At 34.2% G+C, this 20,250-nt stretch overlaps 1 non-coding gene across 1 annotated transcript; it reads right to left on the bottom strand.

Moving 5' to 3' along the window:
- Positions 1-639: 639 nt before the first annotated feature.
- LOC139860945 (small nucleolar RNA R71) lies at positions 640-746 on the bottom strand. Its single transcript, XR_011763570.1, has one exon. It is a non-coding gene; the product is annotated as a small nucleolar RNA R71 (small nucleolar RNA).
- Between the last annotated feature and the right edge of the window lie 19,504 nt (positions 747-20,250).

The raw sequence follows: 20,250 nt of genomic DNA, 5'->3' as shown, positions 1-20,250 counted from the left end.
CTAGCAAATATTGTCGCCGTTGATTTTTCTTTAGAATCGTCATCCAGTCAACCAAGTACTCCAATTCAAATTTCCGATAATCCATTTTTTGAACCCGACCTCACAATTGAGAATCCGGAAGATATTCAGGGACAATTCAGAGATCCTGAACCACTAATCTTTCCTCCGGAACCACCAATCATTCAAACAGAAATTGTCGAGGAACCAACCATTAAATCAGAATCCTCTAGTGATTCAGATTCAACAAATTCAATCATGGAGAATCTGGAACCTCTAAGTATGGAAGACCGAATGAGAGCTAAACGCACTGGCCAAGGTCATGCAATTACTCAACCTGACATAAATGCGCCAGATTATGAAATCAAAGGACAAATTCTACACATGGTAACTAATCAATGCCAATTTAGTGGTGCACCGAAGGAAGATCCAAACGAACATCTTCGTACTTTTAATAGGATCTGCACTCTATTTAAAATTTGAGAAGTTGAGGATGAACAAATATATCTCATGTTATTTCCTTGGACTTTAAAGGGAGAAGCCAAAGATTGGTTAGAATCGTTACCTGAAGGTGCGATTGATACATGAGACGTTTTAATTGAAAAATTTCTTAAACAATTCTTTCCAGCATCTAAAGCCGTAAGACTTCAAGTAGAAATTGTTACGTTCACGCAAAAGCCAAATGAAACTTTATATGAAGCATGGACAAGATTTAGAAAGTTATTAAGAGGATGTCCGCAACATGGCTTAGATACCTGTTAAATAGTACAAATATTCTACCAAGGATGCGACATCACTACAAGAAAAAACATCGATATAGTAGCTGGTGGTTCCATTATGAAGAAAATAGCAACTGACGCTTACAAAATTATTGATAACACTGCTTCTCACTCACATGAGTGGCATCAAGAAAAAGATATCGTTAGATCATCTAAAGCAGCTAGAGCCGATTCTAGCCATGACTTTGATTCCATTTCTGCAAAGATAGATGCTGTCGAGAGACGAATGGAAAAGATGACTAAAGATATTCACTCAATACGAATTAGTTGTGAGCAGTGTGGAGGACCACATTTGACAAAAGATTTCTCAGTATTGAACTAACAATGGAACAAAGAGAGAATGTTTCATACATGAACTAAAGGCCTGGAAATAATTATCAGAATAATTATCAACCGCCAAGACCAATCTACAATCAAAATCAGAATTATAACCGAAATGTTCCATACAACAACCAACAAGGTCCTAGTAATCAACAAGTATCCAACAACACTTACAATCAGCAAAGACCTATTTTTCAAAACAAACCACCACAAACCGATGATAAAAAGCCAAATTTAGAAGATATGGTGTCAAAGCTAGTTGAATCTCAAACTCAGTTTTTCACATCTCATAAACAAACCAATGAACAAAATGCTCAAGCATTTAGAAATCAACAAGCTTCTATTCAAAATCAGGAACAAGAAGTAAGCAACCTAGCAAGGTTAATAGGTGAAAGGAAACCGGGAAGTCTACCTAGTGATACAAATGCTAACCCCCGGAATGAAACAGCTAAAGCCATTACCACAAGAAGTGGTATTACACTTAAACCACCTGAAATGCCTGTAATTTCTGATGAAGCTATTCCTACTCTACAAGAACCACAATCTGAGCAAGATAAGGAAACAGAACCGGTAGTTAAAAAGGTTAATGAAGATAACACAGTTAAAGCTAAACCTTATGTTAAACCATATCAACCACCACTTCCTTACCTAAGTAAAATGAGAAAAGAGAGACTTGAAGCCGAGCAATCCAAATTCTTGGATATGTTTAAACAGATAAATGTCAATCTTCCTTTCATTGATGTGATTTCAGGAATGCCTAGATATGCAAAATTCTTGAAAGATCTAATCACAAATAGAAAGAAAATGGAAGAACTCTCGGCTGTTACTATGAATGCTAATTATTCTGCAGTGCTGTTGAATAAGATACCAGAAAAATTATCTGATACAGGAAGTTTCACAATTCCATATTTTCTAGGTAGTCTTAGTTCAATAGAAGCATTGACAGACTTAGGTGCTAGTATAAATTTAATGCCGTATTCACTATACGCCAAACTAGACCTTGGAGAATTAAAACCAACACGAATAAGTATACAACTAGCCGATCGATCAGTAAAATATCCTAGAGGGATAATAGTGAACATGCTAGTTAAAGTTGGTACTTTAGTATTTCCAGTAGATTTTGTTATTCTGGACATGGAAGAAGATTCTCGAGTTCCTCTCATATTAGGAAGACCATTCTTAAACACGACTAAAGCAATAATAGACGTGTTTGGTAAGAAACTGACCCTAAGTATAGAGGATGAGAGTGTTACCTTTTCTGTTGATAGAGCCATGCAACAACCGCAATCTGCAGATGATACATGTTATTATATTCAAACTATAGATTCACATGCAGAATTGTTAGAAGAATTTCCAGAATTATAAGGAACAGGAGAATGTTCTTTAGGAGAAGGAACTGAACCAATTGATGAAGCTGAAATGTTAGCTACACTTATGGCTAATGGATATGAACCAACAACAGAAGAAATTCAAATGCTAAAAGAAGAAGACAGATATCGATATAAATCATCGATAGAAGAACCACCGAAATTAGAGTTAAAGCCACTTCCAAACCATTTGGAATATGCTTATTTACATGGTGAATCTGAATTACCTGTAATAATATCGTCTTCTTTTACTGAAAATGAAAAATCTCAACTCATTTCTGTGCTAAAAGCTCATAAACCAGCTATTCCATGGAAGATTCATGACATTAAAGGAATAAGTCCTTCGTATTGCACACATAAAATCCTTACGGAAGAAGGTCATAAAACGTATGTGCAACGTCAACGAAGACTAAATCCTAATATGCAAGATGTTGTTAAGAAAGAAATTATTAAACTGCTAGATGCAGGTTTAATTTATCCAATTTCTGATAACCCATGGGTAAGCCCAGTTCAATGCGTGCCTAAGAAGGGTGGCATGACTGTCATCACAAATGAGAAAAATGAGCTTATTCCTACTAGGACTGTAACAGGATGGCGTGTTTGTATTGATTATATAAAATTAAATGACGCCACCAGAAAAGATCACTTTCCATTACCTTTCATTGATCAAATGTTGGAAAGATTAGCCGGAAATAGTTACTATTGTTTTCTTGATGGTTTTTCCGGATATTTTCAAATTTCAATAGCACCCGAAGATCAAGAGAAAACCACATTCACGTACCCTTATGGTACTTTTGCTTACAAACGCATGCCATTTGGACTTTGCAACGCCCCTGCAACCTTTCAAAGGTGCATGATGGCGATTTTTCACGACAAGATAGAAGAATGCATGGAACTTTTCATGGATAACTTTTCAGTCTTCGGTGATACTTTTGAATCATGTCTAGTTAATCTTTAACGAATGCTTATTAGATGCGAACAATCAAATCTAGTACTTAACTGGGAGAAATGCCATTTCATGGTTAAAGAAGGCATCGTTCTTGGTCATAAAATTTCAAAGGAAGGAATTGAAGTGGATAGAGCTAAAGTAGATGTAATTGCTAAACTTCCACATCCCGCCAATGTTAGAGGAGTTAGGAGTTTTCTAGGGCATGCCGGTTTTTACCGACGTTTCATAAAAGATTTTTTTAAAATTGCCACTCCTATGAATAAACTCCTAGAAAAGGATGCTCCATTCATCTTTTCAGATGAATGCATCGAATATTTTAATATTCTTAAAGAAAAACTTACTAATGCGCCGATCATGATAACTCCAAATTAGAATCTACCGTTTGAACTTATGTGCGATGCAAGTGATTTTGCAATGGGAGCTGTTTTAGGACAAAGGATTGAAAAATGATTTCAACCTATATATTATGCTAGTAAGACGTTACAAGGAGCACAAACGAATTACACAACTACTGAAAAAGAACTCCTTGCTATTGTCTTTGCTTTTAACAAATTTCGTTCATATCTCGTTCTAGCTAAAACGGTGGTCTATACCGACCATTCTGCTCTTAGATACTTATTTTCGAAACAAGATGCTAAACCAAGATTAATCCGTTGGATCTTACTCTTACAAGAGTTCGATATTGAAATCCGAGATAAAAAGGGAGCAGAAAATCTCCCCGCTGATCATCTTTCGCGTCTTGAAAATCCTGAATTAGAAGTTTTAAATGAATCGGCCATACAAGACAACTTTCCTGATGAATATCTATTGAAGATAGATTATAATGAAATTCTATGGTTTGCAGACTATGCAAACTACTTAGTATGTGGATTCCTTGAAAAAGGATTGTCGTACCAAAAACGAAAGAAATTCTTTAGTGATATAAAACACTATTTCTGGGAAGATCCACATTTATTTAAAAGTTATCCCGATGGAATAATACGCTGATGTGTATTTGGAGATGAAGCTAGTCAAATCTTAAACCATTGTCACACAGGACCAACAGGAGGGCATTATGGGCCTCAGCTCACAGCAAGAAAAGTTTACGATGCTGGATTCTATTGGCATACAATTTTCAAAGACGCACACCTTCTTTGCAAATCCTGTGATGCTTGTCAAAGGGCCGGAAAAATAAGTCAACGAGATGAAATGCCACAAAATGTCATTCAAGTATGTGAAGTATTTGACATTTGGGGTATTGACTTTATGGGTCCATTTCCAAAATCTCATAATAATCTCTACATTCTCGTTGCCATTGATTATGTATCTAAATGGGCGGAAGCACAAGCTCTCCCTACTGACGATGCACGAGTTGTAGTCAACTTTTTTAAAACGTCTTTTTGCAAGGTTTGGAACACCGAAAGCTTTAATAAGTGATAGGGGTGCTCATTTCTATAATAATCAACTTGAGAAAGTTCTCAAAAGATATGGAGTAACTCATAAAATCTCAACTGCTTATCATCCACAAACAAGTGGACAAGTTGAAAATACCAACCGAGCTTTAAAACGTATTCTAGAGAAAACCGTAGGATCAAATCCGAAGGAATGGTCCAAGAAATTGGAGGATGCACTCTGGGCTTTTAGAACAGCCTACAAAACTCCAATTGGAACCACACCTTTCAGGCTCGTTTACGGAAAAGCATGTCATCTTCCGGTAGAAATTGAACACAAAGCATTTTGGGCTTTGAAGACATGTAATCTTGATTTACATGAAGCTGGACGCCTACGATTAAGTCAACTAAATGAATTAGAAGAATTAAGACTTGAGGCATATGAAAATTCCTTAATCTATAAGGAAAGAACGAAGAAATGGCATGATAAAAAAATCAGAAGTTCAAAAGAATTTAAGGAAGGAGACAGAGTTCTTCTTTTCAATTCACGATTCAAGCTATTTCCTGGAAAATTGAAATCAAGATGGTCTGGACCATTCATAGTCAAAAGAGTTTTCCCATACGGAACAGTAGAATTAATAAATTCAACTGGAATTGAATTTAAGGTTAATGGTCACAGAGTTAAACATTACATAGATAATCTAATGGAAGTTGAAGATGAAGTTAATCACAATTTCGACACCACAACTAACTAAGTGTGGGGAGAATCTTTTTAGGGTAATATATATTTCTGTTAGAGTTAGATATTCTGTTTTCGTGTAGTTCTCGAGAATAGAATCCGTATGGTCTTTCCCTAGCAGACCCTAAAGAACTAGTCTTCTCCCCCCTATTCTGAATTTTTATTTTTTTTTTTAGGTTTTACGAGATGAAGAATTCCTTTGATCTGAACCATGGTCTAATGCTACACGCTTTGATCACTAAACGTAATAATGACACACTCCCGAGTGACCTGGTATCAGTAATAAGAGCCAAATTAGATTGAGTAAGAAAAGAACTCAGAAACGATCATAATAAGTTGCATTTTGGTAAAGGAAAATCAAAATCCGCAGCGAAAAGAAGAGCACGACACCTTGAAAGATGTCACAAATGCGGAAAATGGTCACACGAAGGAAAATGCTCGACGAATCAGACATATTCCAATACCGAGTTCGTTACTTTATGCAGAGAAGGACCGTTCATATGTTTCGAAGAAAAATCGTTGAATGCTCGAGGTTATGCCTATGTAACTATGGAAAACCAATTAGTCCAACTATCTTATGAGTGAGCTAAAGCAGGTCACTGAGAATTCTATCTCACAGGTAAGTATGTACAGTTTTTATTTTTATTTTATTGCTTTTAACCTTTTGATAATAAACGCTGAATCGTTCGCTATAAAGTATTAAATTGGTATTCAATAAAATTAGGTATGCGTAACCGAAATTATTGATATCATACAAAAATTTATTACATCACTGCGAAATTTACCGTTTATTCTTAAGGTATAAATATCTTTAATCAATCAACCCAAAATATTTCAAAAATTCGTCAGGAGTAAAACTAGGTAATATTGCCGAAATTACTTTACCGAAAAGAGGGGCGTATATTTTTGATAATATTTGATTGATTAAAGTGGGATAAAAGAATAAAAAGATTTTTAAATTTTATTTTTACTTTGTTTTTAAAATTAATATATTAATATTAAATTATTATTGTAAACTTTTAAAATCAATATATTTAAAGTTTGTAAATATTTGAAAAATTAATATTTTTAATATAAGTTTGTATGCATAAAAACAAAAATATAATATAAGTTTGGTATGAATTTTTAATTTTAATAATATGAATTTTTAATTTTATGCATTTTTAATTTTAAGTTTGGTGTGAATTTAAAAAAAAACAAAAATTTACTTTATTTCACTAAGTTAAAAAATTAATTTTTAAAATTCGTCGTGAGTTGAAAACTAGGTCGTTGAACCGAAATTGCTTTACCCAAGGGAGGGACGAGAACTTTTATTATCATTATTTTTAATCTTATTGAATTAAAGTATGCCAAAAACATTTAAAAACCCAAAAATCTTTGTTTTTAAAACGACTCTTAAAAAGTAACAAATTTTAAAACTTTGTTGAGAGACGGACTAGGACAACGATCCGAAACACCCTCACTCCTAAAAAGAAAATTTTTTTTAAAATTTTATTAATTTATGTTTTATTAGTATAAGGTTTTTATAAATAAAAAAAAGGGACCTCATGCGATCGCATGAGATTTACCCTGTAACCTCATGCGATCGCATGAGGCTAAAAATCAGGCCAGAAAAAAAAAAGGGCATCGAGCTGCTCTCTGTCCCATTCCACTCCACACATACATACACGAACCACACTCCAAAAATACCCCTAATTTCATCAATTTTTCACCAAATTTCACCAAATTTCTCGCTATAATCTTATTGCATTAAAGTATGCCAAAAACATTTAAAAAACCCAAAAATCTTTGCTTTTAAAACGACGCTTAAAAAGTAACAAATTTTAAAACTTTGTTGAGAGACGGACTAGGACAACGATCCGAAACACCCTCACTCCTAAAAAGAAACAAATTTTTAAAATTTTATTAATTTATGTTTTATTAGTATAAGGTTTTTATAAAAAAAAAAAAAAAAAGGGACCTCATGCGATCGTATGAGATTTACCCTATAACCTCATGCGATCGCATGAGGCTGAAAATCAGGCCAGAAACAAAAAGGGCAGCGAGCTGCTCTCTGTCCCATTCCACTCCACACATACATACACGAACCACACTCCAAAAATACCCCTAATTTCATCAATTTTTCACCAAATTTCATCAATTTTTCACCAAATTTCACCAAATTTCCGCTCTAAACATGAATTTGATAAGAAGTTTATCAAGAAGGGTAACAATTTCACCCCTAACCTCTTTAAATTTGATTTTTAGTGTTCTTGAGCTATAATTTACCTAATTTGATTTTGTTAATTTCTAGTGTAATTAGAGTTAAATTGTTAGTATATTATGCATGTATAACCTAGATTGATGCTATTTAACATGATTTGAAGCCAAAAACTTCAAAATTTTTAAAAATCTAGGGTTTGTGTTCTTGATCAATTTTGGGCTTTTTGATATAAACAGGTTATGGTCGATTTTTTCATGAATTATTACTAAATTAAGTAGTGTAACATGTTTAGGTAGCTAAATGATCCAAACTTTGATCCTAAATATGATTTTTGAGAATTAAAGTGGACTTTTTAGGTATAAAATTCATGAACTTGATTAAATTGATGTAAATGCCATTTGAAACTTGTTTAATTGCTAGTAATGGTTATTTTAACATGTTATTTGAATTGAATGCTTATGAACTTTGTAAACATTTTCATATATACTTATTTGAAAAAAAATGTAGAATTGTAAAAATTGTGAAAATGTGTATAAGTTTAATTAAACATGTTATTGTAATTGTTTCAAGTTGTTATTTTGCTAACACTAATGCATATTTGGATGCACAAATTTTGTGTTTAATATGTTTTGCAGAGATTTACTAATACTGATGGTGCATCATCATCATCTAGACAACCTATTCCAGAGCCTGAACCTGAAATGCAATATGAACCTGAACTGGAACAGCAACAGGAACCACAACAACAGCCTGATCAACACGTACCTTATTATGATCTGCTACAATTTGTTGATGCCTTCATAGTATTTCCGATGCATCCGCCAGTAGAATACCCAACGATTCCTGAACACACGTTGCATCCTAATCTGAGATTCGATAGAAGCTGGAGAGATTACCCGACATATCAAAGTAAAAAATTCAAACTGATACCGAAAAATGTAGAAATGCCAAGGGTAATCGATTGGGAGCCTTTAGAAAGGGTCCGACTTGCTAACTCAGTTAGACAGCATTTGATCCAAAGGTATGACAGCTCTTCTTTTCACCATTGGGAACGTTTATTCACCATTCGTAGACTTGTATATAAGGAATGGTGCATTGAGCTTATGAGTACTATAGTGTTAAATGCAGATGTAGATAGATTAGATGATAAAGGTTTTCTTAGATTTATACTTGACCGTAGGATGTACAGGATGTCCATGCTGGACATGGCCAGGGCTTTGCAGATATATACTCCTAGTGAATTACTACTAACCGATTGTATGAATTTGATTTATCGTGGTGAAAGGGTAGATAGGAATTTTGACGCGAACGCCGCCTGGAGGCGTATGTCAAATTATAATGTTTTCACGCTGGGAGGAAAACACTCCTACTTACATATTAACAAAGCCGAGCTTCGTATAATTCATAGATTTTTGGCTAACTCGATTACACAGAGAGGTCACAATAAGGAGAAAATGACCTTACATGATTTATTTTACCTAAAGTGTATTCGAGACCCAAGAGGCTTTGTTAATATCCCTTACTGTGTTGGTTTTTTTTGTCTAAGATGGTAGAAGGAATACAGGAAGGGGGAATAATAGGAGGAGGTATTTTTGTTACTCTCATTGGAGAGTATTTGGGTGTAGATAGGGACCAAGGGGGTCCACTTTTGGAATGTAGGGAACAGGTTGAGCCTTTAGGATTGAAGGTCTATCAGGGTGCTAAGGTATTAAAGAGCAGACGCAACCAGGCAGTACCCTATGAAGGTCGTCATCCACAGGTAGAGAGATGATCAGATGAGGAAATGGAGGAAGCGGATGACATTAGGGATGTCATTAGGGAGGCTATGACTGACGTCTACCAGCGTGTAGATGAGGTAGATATGACAAACGGGGAGAGATTTAGTCGGATGGAGCAGTGGCAAGCCCGGAATGATTATGAGCATTCCAAGCAATGACAGCATGATAGATGGGACTATCATCAGCGTCAGATCATGAGCTGGTTGTCACCTCAGGATCACTACGTTCTGACCCGACCCGCTTACTATCCTCCACACCAGCCCGAGATGAGACCACCATATACTCTCTACGACCCTAACCAGGCCTACCAGTACACCTATCACCAACCATGGAACCTGGACGACAACATGAACTGGAACCCCTATCCAGATTGATATAGTTCCGTTGGTGATTTCTATGATTTTTATATTTTTATTATTTTTATTTATTTATGTTTAAACATATGATATTGTGATACATTAATGTATTGTTTAATATTTATATTATTTTGTACTAATATTTCATATTTGATTTGAAAGTGGAATTTTAAGTCCCATTTCAAATTACCTTGCATGTTTATATTTGTATTGTATGTATTTTATTTCATGTACACAACAGGGTAAAAAAGCGCATTTTCAAAGACTGGCATTAAGTTCAGCAAAAGCTACTAAGTTTGACGACAAAACGAAAAACAAATGTGATGTAATAACAAGACGGAATGAACAAATGATGTGCACCATTTATCATTCAGCAAACAAACGCAAATATGTTTGGAAACTTTGGTAAAATTTAATCATTTTTCTACGCTAATCACCCTCAATAATTTAAATTGTTACTGATTTCTTGCAAATGAGGGCATTGCAAGATCTTAAGTGTGGGAAGGGGTTAAATTCTTTCGGATTTTTAAAAACACTTGGCTACCATTAAAAATACTAGTAACGCAGTAGTTGTATTAGAATCTAGTGCTCTATGATAATAAAGAACAACCCTAGTCTTATATACTGACTACCCAATTCTAGTAAAAAAAAAAATTCAAAATTTTCAATTAAATGAACTCAAAATCATGTTTATACATATTTATGAACGATAAAACTAGGTGTTAACACCGAAATTATTGTTACCTCAGAAAGGACATAAATTGAGAAACAATCCAAAATGTTAGAATTCATTTAAAATGGAATAGAGGACAATAAAAAGGTAAAAAAAGGAAAATAAAAGCCAAGTGTGGGAAAAATTTACCAAGTTATTTTGAACATATATCACATATTTATGTACAAATAATTGAAGGTACTTTTGTTTTGGACAATGTTAACTGTTTTACCCGGAAAACTGTAATATATTTGAAAGAAAGATGGATCTACACGATGAATCAATTCCATCATTAAAAGGAAGTAAAGTCTTCTGAAAAAGAAACGCGCTTCTTGATTTAAGTCATGAAGTTGTCGTCCAGACCAGTTGTAGAGTCTACGAAAAACCTTGAAAAGTTTTCTCAAAAATCAGCTGAAAATCCACGGACCTCAGCATCAAACAGGGTCGCCAAGTGGTCAGACTTATCCTAACCATGAGAGGATCTGTCTCGTAAAATAGGGAGGGCGCCGTGCAAATTAGCTTGATAAGACGAATGAATTAGATCCCTGGAAAGGATAATCTCCTTAAAAGATCAAAAATCAGCTTTTAAGACTGATATTACTCAATCCTTGAGATTGACTTTTAAAGATTGAGAATTCAAACTCATAGAATTCGATGATATCTAAACTCGAGCTTGAACGAGAAAATATTTTGATCAAATTACAAACCGATTTGTTTTCTGAAAAACCATTTTTAATGCGTTCATTACCATTGAACGTAAAATCCTAGAAATTCACCTGGAATTCATTAGGTCACCTGAACCAAATCAGGTGTCAACCGTAAGAACGGTGGTTGCAGAGCATGGTCAAAGACAGGACCTTGTGCCAGATCGAAAAACCATAAGGGTGAGCTTTACTATTGCTCCTACCAAGGATAGTAATTGCATCCGACACGTTATAGACCATAATTAAAAGCATGTCAGGGGACATTTCCTCAACAGTTGCTTGTTCAACGCTTTTCTTTACAACCGGACGGTAGTTTACCGAAAGGTAATATACGGAGCAAGTAAACTGGATGTGTTGCTTTCCTAATACAAGGTTAGCAAGTGGGTGACACAAAACCATAAGTTTTGAGCTAAAATTTTCAAATCTGAAACCCACCAAACCCACAAAAACATTTTGCAAACACCGGTGAAGGATTATTCTGGAAAACTTATCTAGGGTAAAAGCTAGATTGAATTTTTAAAAGATCAAATTTTTCATAAAGATCCAATTTCCTTAAGGATCTAAATTTTTATAGTCATGTGGGACTGTAAACCACAACGTTACTACCATTGTTCATACCGCCGTATAGAAATTACTGATGTACAAAGTCTGAAGAATGAAGAAGTGATTTTACTATATTTATTTCAAGACTATATTGCTTGAGGACAAGCAACGCTCAAGTGTGGGAATATTTGATAATGCTAAAAACGAACATATATTTCATAGCATTATCCCTCAAGAAAGACAAGCTTTTAGTTGCAATTGTTCTATTTACAAGTGATATTTGTTTAAATAATAAAAGGTGAAGACAAAAGACAGATTCGACGAATTGAAGACGCAAACGACCAAAAAGCTCAAAAGTACAAAACACAATCAAAGTGGTTCAAATTATTGATGAGAAACGTCTCAAAATTACAAGAGTACAAGACGCGAAACGCAAAGTACAAGATATTAAATTATACGCAAGGACGTTCGAAAATCCGGAACCGGGACCAAAGTCAACTCTCAACGCTCGACGCGACGTACCTAAAATTATGAGTCAACTATGCACAAGAATATAATATAATATTTATATAATAATATAAAATTATATATATTATATTATATAATAAAAAAATAACGTCGACAAGCAAGAAAACAAAGCCAAGTGTGGGTTGTTACATATAACCACATACGCTTGACTGGGTACGGTGGGCGAGATATCTATAAATACCAATAATTGTTCATTTAACCGGACACGGGGATGGATTAATAATCAATAGACTTGTTGAAACAGGGGTGGATTACATTCAAGGGTAATTGGTGTAATTGTTAACAAAGAAGTAAAACCTTGGATTACACGCAGTTGATAACCTGGTGTATTCATTAAACAAAGTATTAAGACCTTGTTACAATTCGAATCCCCAATTAGTTAGAATATTTGACTTCGGATATAAGGATAATTTGACGAGGACACTCGCACTTTATATTTATGACTGATGGACTGTTATGGACAAAAACCAGACGGACATATTAAATAATTCAGGACAAAGGACAATTAACCAATGGAAATAAACTAAAATCAACACGTCAAACATCATGATTACGGAAGTTTAAATAAGCATAATTTATATATTTCATATTTAATTGCACTTTTAATTATCGCACTTTTATTTACTGTCATTGTATTTAATTGCACTTTTAATTATCGTACTTTCTAATTATCGCACTTTATTTATTGTCATTTTATTTATCGCAATTCCATTATCATTATTTACTTTACGCTTTAAATTAAGTTGTATTTATTTTTAATATTTTACATTAGGTTTTAACTGCGACTTAAGTTTTAAAATCGACAAACCGGTCATTAAAAGGTAAAAACCCTCTTTTATTATAATAATACTACTTATATATATATATATATATTTGTATTTTTTATATAGCGTTAAACTTGGCTAAGTCTCCATGTGGAACGAACCGGACTTACTAAAAACTACACTACTGTACGATTAGGTACACTGCCTATAAGTGTTGTAGCAAGGTTTAGGTATATCCACTCTATAAATAAATTAATAACTTGTGTAAAATTGTATCGTATTTAATAGTTTTTCGTAGTAAAAATATAACTATTTTGTACACCACCTCGCACACATCAAGACCTTTGGTAAAAATGCCTGCAAACTGATATCTGGACGGAACATGTGAAATGTCCCGTTCATATTGATTATAAACGTTCCATATTAATTGATTTCGTTGCGAGGTTTTGACCTCTATATGAGACGTTTTTTAAAGACTGCATTCATTTTTAAAACAACCATAACCTTTATTTTATCAATAAAGGTTTTAAAAAAAACATTACGTAGATTATCAAATAATGATAATCTAAAATATACTGTTTACACACGACCATTACATAATGGTTTACAATAGAAATATATTACACCGACATATGTTTCTTGAATGCAGTTTTTACACAATATCATACAAACATGGACTCCAAATCTTGTCCTTATTTTAGTATGCAATAGCGGAAGCTCTTAGTATTCACCTGAGAATAAACATGCTTTAAACGTCAACAAAAATGTTGGTGAGTTATAGGTTTAACCTATATATATCAAATCGTATCAATAGACCACAAGATTTCATATTTCAATACACATCCCATACATAGAGATAAAAATCATTCATGTGGTGAACACCTGGTAACCGACATTAACAAGATGCATATATAAGAATATCCCCATCATTCCGGGACACCCTTCGGATATGATATAAATTTCAAAGTACTAAAGCATCCGGTACTTTGGATGGGGTTTGTTAGGCCCAATAGATCTATCTTTAGGATTCGCGTCAATTAGGGTGTCTGTTCCCTAATTCTTAGATTACCAGACTTAATAAAAAGGGGCATATTCGATTTCGATAATTCAACCATAGAATGTAGTTTCACGTACTTGTGTCTATTTTGTAAATCATTTATAAAACCTGCATGTATTCTCATCCCAAAAATATTAGATTTTAAAAGTGGGAGTATAACTCACTTTCACAGATTTTTACTTCGTCGGGAAGTAAGACTTGGCCACTGGTCGATTCACGAACCTATAACAATTATGTACATATATATCAAAGTATGATCAAAATATAATTACAACCATTTTTATTGTGTTTTAAAGATTTGAGTGTATTAAGTCAGCTGTCCTCGTTAGTAACCTACAACTAGTTGTCCACAGTTAGATGTACAGAAATAAATCGATATTTATTATCTTCAATCAGTCCAAGACCCAGTGTATACACGTCTCAGGCTAGATCACAACTCAAAGTATATATATTTTTGGAATCAACCTCAACCTTGTATAGCTAACTCCCACATTACTGCATATAGAGTGTCTATGGTTGTTCCAAATAACATATATACATGGGTTGATATGATATGTCAAAACATTTGCATACGCGTCTATGGTATCCCAAGATTACATAATATATTAGAATACATGTATAATACAATATGAGTTAGCTAGGATATGATTAATAAAGATTTGTTACCAATTTTCACGTAGCTACAACAAGCAAAAATATCCAATCTTGTTTTACCCATAACTTCTTCGTTTTAAATCCGTTTTGAGTGAATCCAATTGCTATGGTTTCATATTGAGCTTAAGTTTATGAATATATACAGAAAAAGTATAAGTTTATAGTCGGAAATACAGGTTACAAGTCCTTTTTGTAAAGGTAGTCATTTCAGTCGAAAGAACGACGTCTAGATGACCATTTTGAAAAACATACTTCCACTTTGAGTTTAACCATGATTTTTGGATATAGTTTCATGTTTATAAGAAAAATCATTTTCCCAGAAGAACAAATTTTAAATCAAAGTTTATCATAGTTTTTAATTAACTAACCCAAAAACAGCCCGCGGTGTTACTACGACGGCGTATGTCCGGTTTTACGGTGTTCTTCGTGTTTTCAGGTTTTAAATCATTAAGTTAGCATATCATATAGATATGGAACATGTGTTTAGTTGATTTTAAAAGTCAAGTTAGAAGGATTAACTTTTGTTTGCGAACAAGTTTAAAATTAACTAAACTATGTTCTAGTGATTACAAGTTTAAACCTTCGAATAAGATAGCTTTATATGTATGAATCGAATGATGTTATGAACATCATTACTACCTCAAGTTTTCTGGATAAAGCTACTGGAAATGAGAAAAATGGATCTAGCTTCAAAGAATCCTTGGATGGCTTGAAAGTTCTTGAAGCAGAATCATGACACGAAAACAGTTCAAGTAAGATTTTCATTCGAAATAAGATTGTTATAGTTGTAGAAATTGAATCAAAGTTTGAATATGAATATTACCTTGAATTAGAAAGATAACCTACTATAAATAACAAAGGTTCCTTGATCTTAGATGATTAATTGGAATGGATTAGAAAGCTTGGAAGTAGACTTGCAAACTTGGAAGCGTTCTTGATTTTATAAAACTATAACTTATAGAATTTATGAAAAACACTTAGAACTTTAAGATAGAACTTGAGAGAGATCACTTAGATGAAGAAAATTGAAGAATGAAAGTATTTGTAGGTGTTTTTGGTCGTTGGTATATGAATTAGATATAAAGGATATGTAATTTTATTTTCATGTAAATAAGTCATGAATGATTACTCATATTTTTGTAATTTTATGAGATATTTCATGCTAGTTGCCAAATGATGGTTTCCACATGTGTTAGGTGACTCACATGGGCTGCTAAGAGCTGATCATTGGAGTGTATATACCAATAGTACATACATCTAAAAGTTGTGTATTGTACGAGTACGAATACGGGTGCATACGAGTAGAATTGTTAATGAAACTGAACGAGGATGTAATTGTAAGAATTTTTGTTAAGTAGAAGTATTTTGATAATTGTCTTGAAGTCTTTCAAAATTGTATGAATACATATTAAAACACTACATGTATATACATTTTAACTGAGTCGTTAAGTCATCGTTAGTCGTTACATGTAAATGTTGATTTGAAACCTTTAAGTTAACGATCTTGTTAAATGTTGTTAACCCAATATTTATTATATCTAATGAGATGTTAAATTATTTTATTATCATGATATTATGATATATTAATATATCTTAATATGATATATATACAGTTAAATGTTGTTACAACGATAATCGTTACATATATGTCTCGTTTCGAAATCATTAAGTTAGTAGTCTTGTTTTTACATATGTAGTTCATTGTTAATACACTTAATGACATGTTTACTTATCATTTATCATGATTAAACATAGTGTATCAATATCTTAATATGATACATATGTATTTAGTAGACGTTATCATAACGATAATCGTTATATATATCATTTCGAATTTCTTAACTTAGTAATCTCATTTCTTATGTATATCACACATTGTTAATATACTTAGTGAGATACTTATTCATCATAATATTATGTCACCATATATATATATGACTATATATACCACAACATGTAGTTTTTACAATTTTGTAACGTTCGTGAATCGCCGGTCAACTTGGGTGATCAATTGTCTATATGAAACTTATTTCATTTAATCAAGTGTTAACAAGTTTGATTTCTTAATATGTTGAAAACATTTATTCATGTAAATATCAATCTCAATTAATATATATAAACATAGAAAAGTTCGGGTCACTACAGTACCTACCCGTTAAATAAATTTCGTCCCGAAATTTTAAGCAGTTGGAGGTGTTGACGTATCTTCGGGAAATAAGTGTGGGTATTTCTTCTTCATCTGATCTTCTCGTTCCCAGGTGAACTCGGGTCCTCTACGAGCATTCCATCGAACCTTAACAATTGGTATCTTGTTTTGCTTAAGTCTTTTAACCTCACGATCCATTATTTCGACGGGTTCTTCGATGAATTGAAGTTTTTCGTTGATTTGGATTTCATCTAATGGAATAGTGAGATCTTCTTTAGCAAAACATTTCTTCAAATTCGAGACGTGGAAAGTGTTATGTACAGCCGCGAGTTGTTGAGGTAACTCAAGTCGGTAAGCTACTGGTCCGACACGATCAATAATCTTGAATGTTCCAATATACCTTGGATTTAATTTCCCTCGTTTACCAAATCGAACAACGCCTTTCCAAGGTGCAACTTTAAGCATGACCATCTCTCCAATTTCAAATTCTATATCTTTTCTTTTAATGTCAGCATAGCTCTTTTGTCGACTTTGGGCGGTTTTCAACCATTGTTGAATTTGGATGATCTTCTCGGTAGTTTCTTGTATTATCTCCGGACCCGTAATCTGTCTATCCCCCACTTCACTCCAACAAATCGGAGACCTGCACTTTCTACCATAAAGTGCTTCAAACGGCGCCATCTCAATGCTTGAATGGTAGCTGTTGTTGTAGGAAAATTCTGCTAACGGTAGATGTCGATCCCAACTGTTTCCGAAATAAATAACACATGCTCGTAGCATGTCTTCAAGCGTTTGTATCGTCCTTTCGCTCTGCCCATCAGTTTGTGGATGATAGGCAGTACTCATGTCTAGACGAGTTCCTAATGCTTGCTGTAATGTCTGCCAGAATCTTGAAATAAATCTGCCATCCATATCAGAGATAATAGAGATTGGTATTCCATGTCTGGAGACGACTTCCTTTAAATACAGTCGTGCTAACTTCTCCATCTTGTCATCCTCTCTTATTGGCAGGAAGTGTGCTGATTTGGTGAGACGATCAACTATTACCCAAATAGTATCATAACCACTTGCAGTCCTTGGCAATTTAGTAATGAAATCCATGGTAATGTTTTCCCATTTCCATTCCGGGATTTCAGGTTGTTGTAGTAGACCTGATGGTTTCTGATGTTCAGCTTTGACCTTAGAACAGGTCAAACATTCTCCTACATATTTAGCAATATCGGCTTTCATACCCGGCCACCAAAAGTGTTTCTTGAGATCTTTATACATCTTCCTCGCTCCGGGATGTATTGAATATCTGGTTTTATGTGCTTCTTTAAGTACCATTTCTCTCACATCTCCAAACCTTGGTACCCAAATTCTATCAGCCCTATATCAGGTTCCGTCTTCCCGAATATTAAGATGTTTCTCTGATCCTTTGGGTATCTCATTCTTCAACTTTCCTTCTTTTACAACCCCCTGTTACGCCTCCTTTATTTGAGTAGTAAGGTTAGTACGAATAATTATATTCATAGCTTTTACCCGTATAGGTTCTCTGTCCTTTCTACTCAAAGCGTCAGCTACCACATTCGCCTTCCCCGGGTGGTATCGAATCTCAAAATCATAATCATTCAACAGTTCAATCCACCTGCGTTGTCTCATATTCAGTTGCTTTTGATTAAATATATGTTGGAGACTTTTTTGGTCGGTATATATAATACTTTTGACCCCATATAAATAACGCCTCCAAGTCTTTAATGCAAAAACAACCGCACCCAATTCCAAATCGTGAGTTGTATAATTTTGCTCGTGAATCTTCAATTGTCTAGACGCATAAGCAATCACCTTCGTTCGTTGCATTGATACACAACCGAGACCTTGCTTTGATGCGTCACAATAAATCACAAAATCATCATTCCCTTTAGGCAATGACAATATAGGTGCCGTAGTTAGCTTTTTCTTCAATAACTGAAACGTCTTCTCTTGTTCATCCTTCCATTCAAATTTCTTCCCTTTATGCGTTAATGCAGTCAAGGGTTTTGCTATTTTGGAGAAATCTTGGATGAATCTTCTGTAGTAACCAGCCAATCCTAAAAATTGACGTATATGCTTCGGAGTTTTTGGGGTTTCCCACTTTTCAACGGTTTCGATCTTTGCCGGAACCACCTGGATACCTTCTTTGTTCACTATGTGACCGAGGAATTGAACTTCTTCCAACCAAAATGCACACTTTGAAAACTTAGCGTACAGTTTTTCTTTCCTCAATACTTCTAGCACTTTTCTCAAATGTTCTTCGTGCTCTTGATCATTCGTTGAGTAAATAAGTATGTCATCGATGAAAACAAGGACAAACTTGTGAAGATATGGCCCACACACTCGGTTCATGAGGTCCATGAACACAGCTAGTGCGTTAGTCAATCCAAACGGCATAACCATAAACTCGTAATGACCATAACGCGTCCTAAAAGCAGTTTTTGGAATATCATCCTCCTTTTTCGCATTTGATGATATCCCGAACGTAAATCGATTTTCGAATAAACCGACGAGCCTTGTAGTTGATCAAATAAGTCATCAATTCTCGGCAGTGGATAACGGTTTTTGATGGTAAGTTTATTCAACTCTCTGTAGTCAATACACAACCTAAATGTACCATCCTTCTTCTTGACAAACAAAACAGGAGCTCCCCTTGGTGATGTGCTTGGTCGAATAAAACCACGTTCTAATAGTTCTTGCAGTTGGCTTTGCAGTTCTTTCATCTCGCTGGGTGCGAGTCTGTAAGGAGCACGAGCTATTGGTGCAGCTCATGGTACAAGATCTATTTGAAATTCAACAGATCGATGTGGAGGTAGTCCGGGTAATTCTTTCAAAAATTTGTACTTTCTCGACGTGTGCTAGAACAGCATAGCAATCTTTTCTTATTAGTTTTTGTGCCTTCAAATTACTAATAAGATGTAGCTTTGTGTTGCCCTTTTCTCCGTACACCATTAAGGGTTCTCCTTCTTCTCGTACAATGCGAATTGCATTTTTGTAACATACGATCTCTGCTTTCATCTTCTTCAGCCAGTCCATGCCAACTATTACATCAAAACTCCCTAACTCTACTGGTATCAAATCATTCTTAAATATTTTGCTACCCAGTTTAATTTCTCGATTCCGGCATATATAATCTGCTGAAATTAATTTACCGTTTGCTAATTCGAGTAAAAATTTACTATCCAACGGCGTCAATGGACAACTTAATTTAGCACAAAAATCTCTACTCATATAGCTTCTATCCGCACCCTAATCAAATAAAACGTAAGCA

The sequence above is a fragment of the Rutidosis leptorrhynchoides genome, chromosome 7, assembly GCF_046630445.1.
Source record: "Rutidosis leptorrhynchoides isolate AG116_Rl617_1_P2 chromosome 7, CSIRO_AGI_Rlap_v1, whole genome shotgun sequence".
In the NCBI taxonomy this organism is placed as follows: Eukaryota; Viridiplantae; Streptophyta; class Magnoliopsida; order Asterales; family Asteraceae; genus Rutidosis; species Rutidosis leptorrhynchoides.
This window is presented reverse-complemented; position numbering and strand designations above follow the sequence as displayed.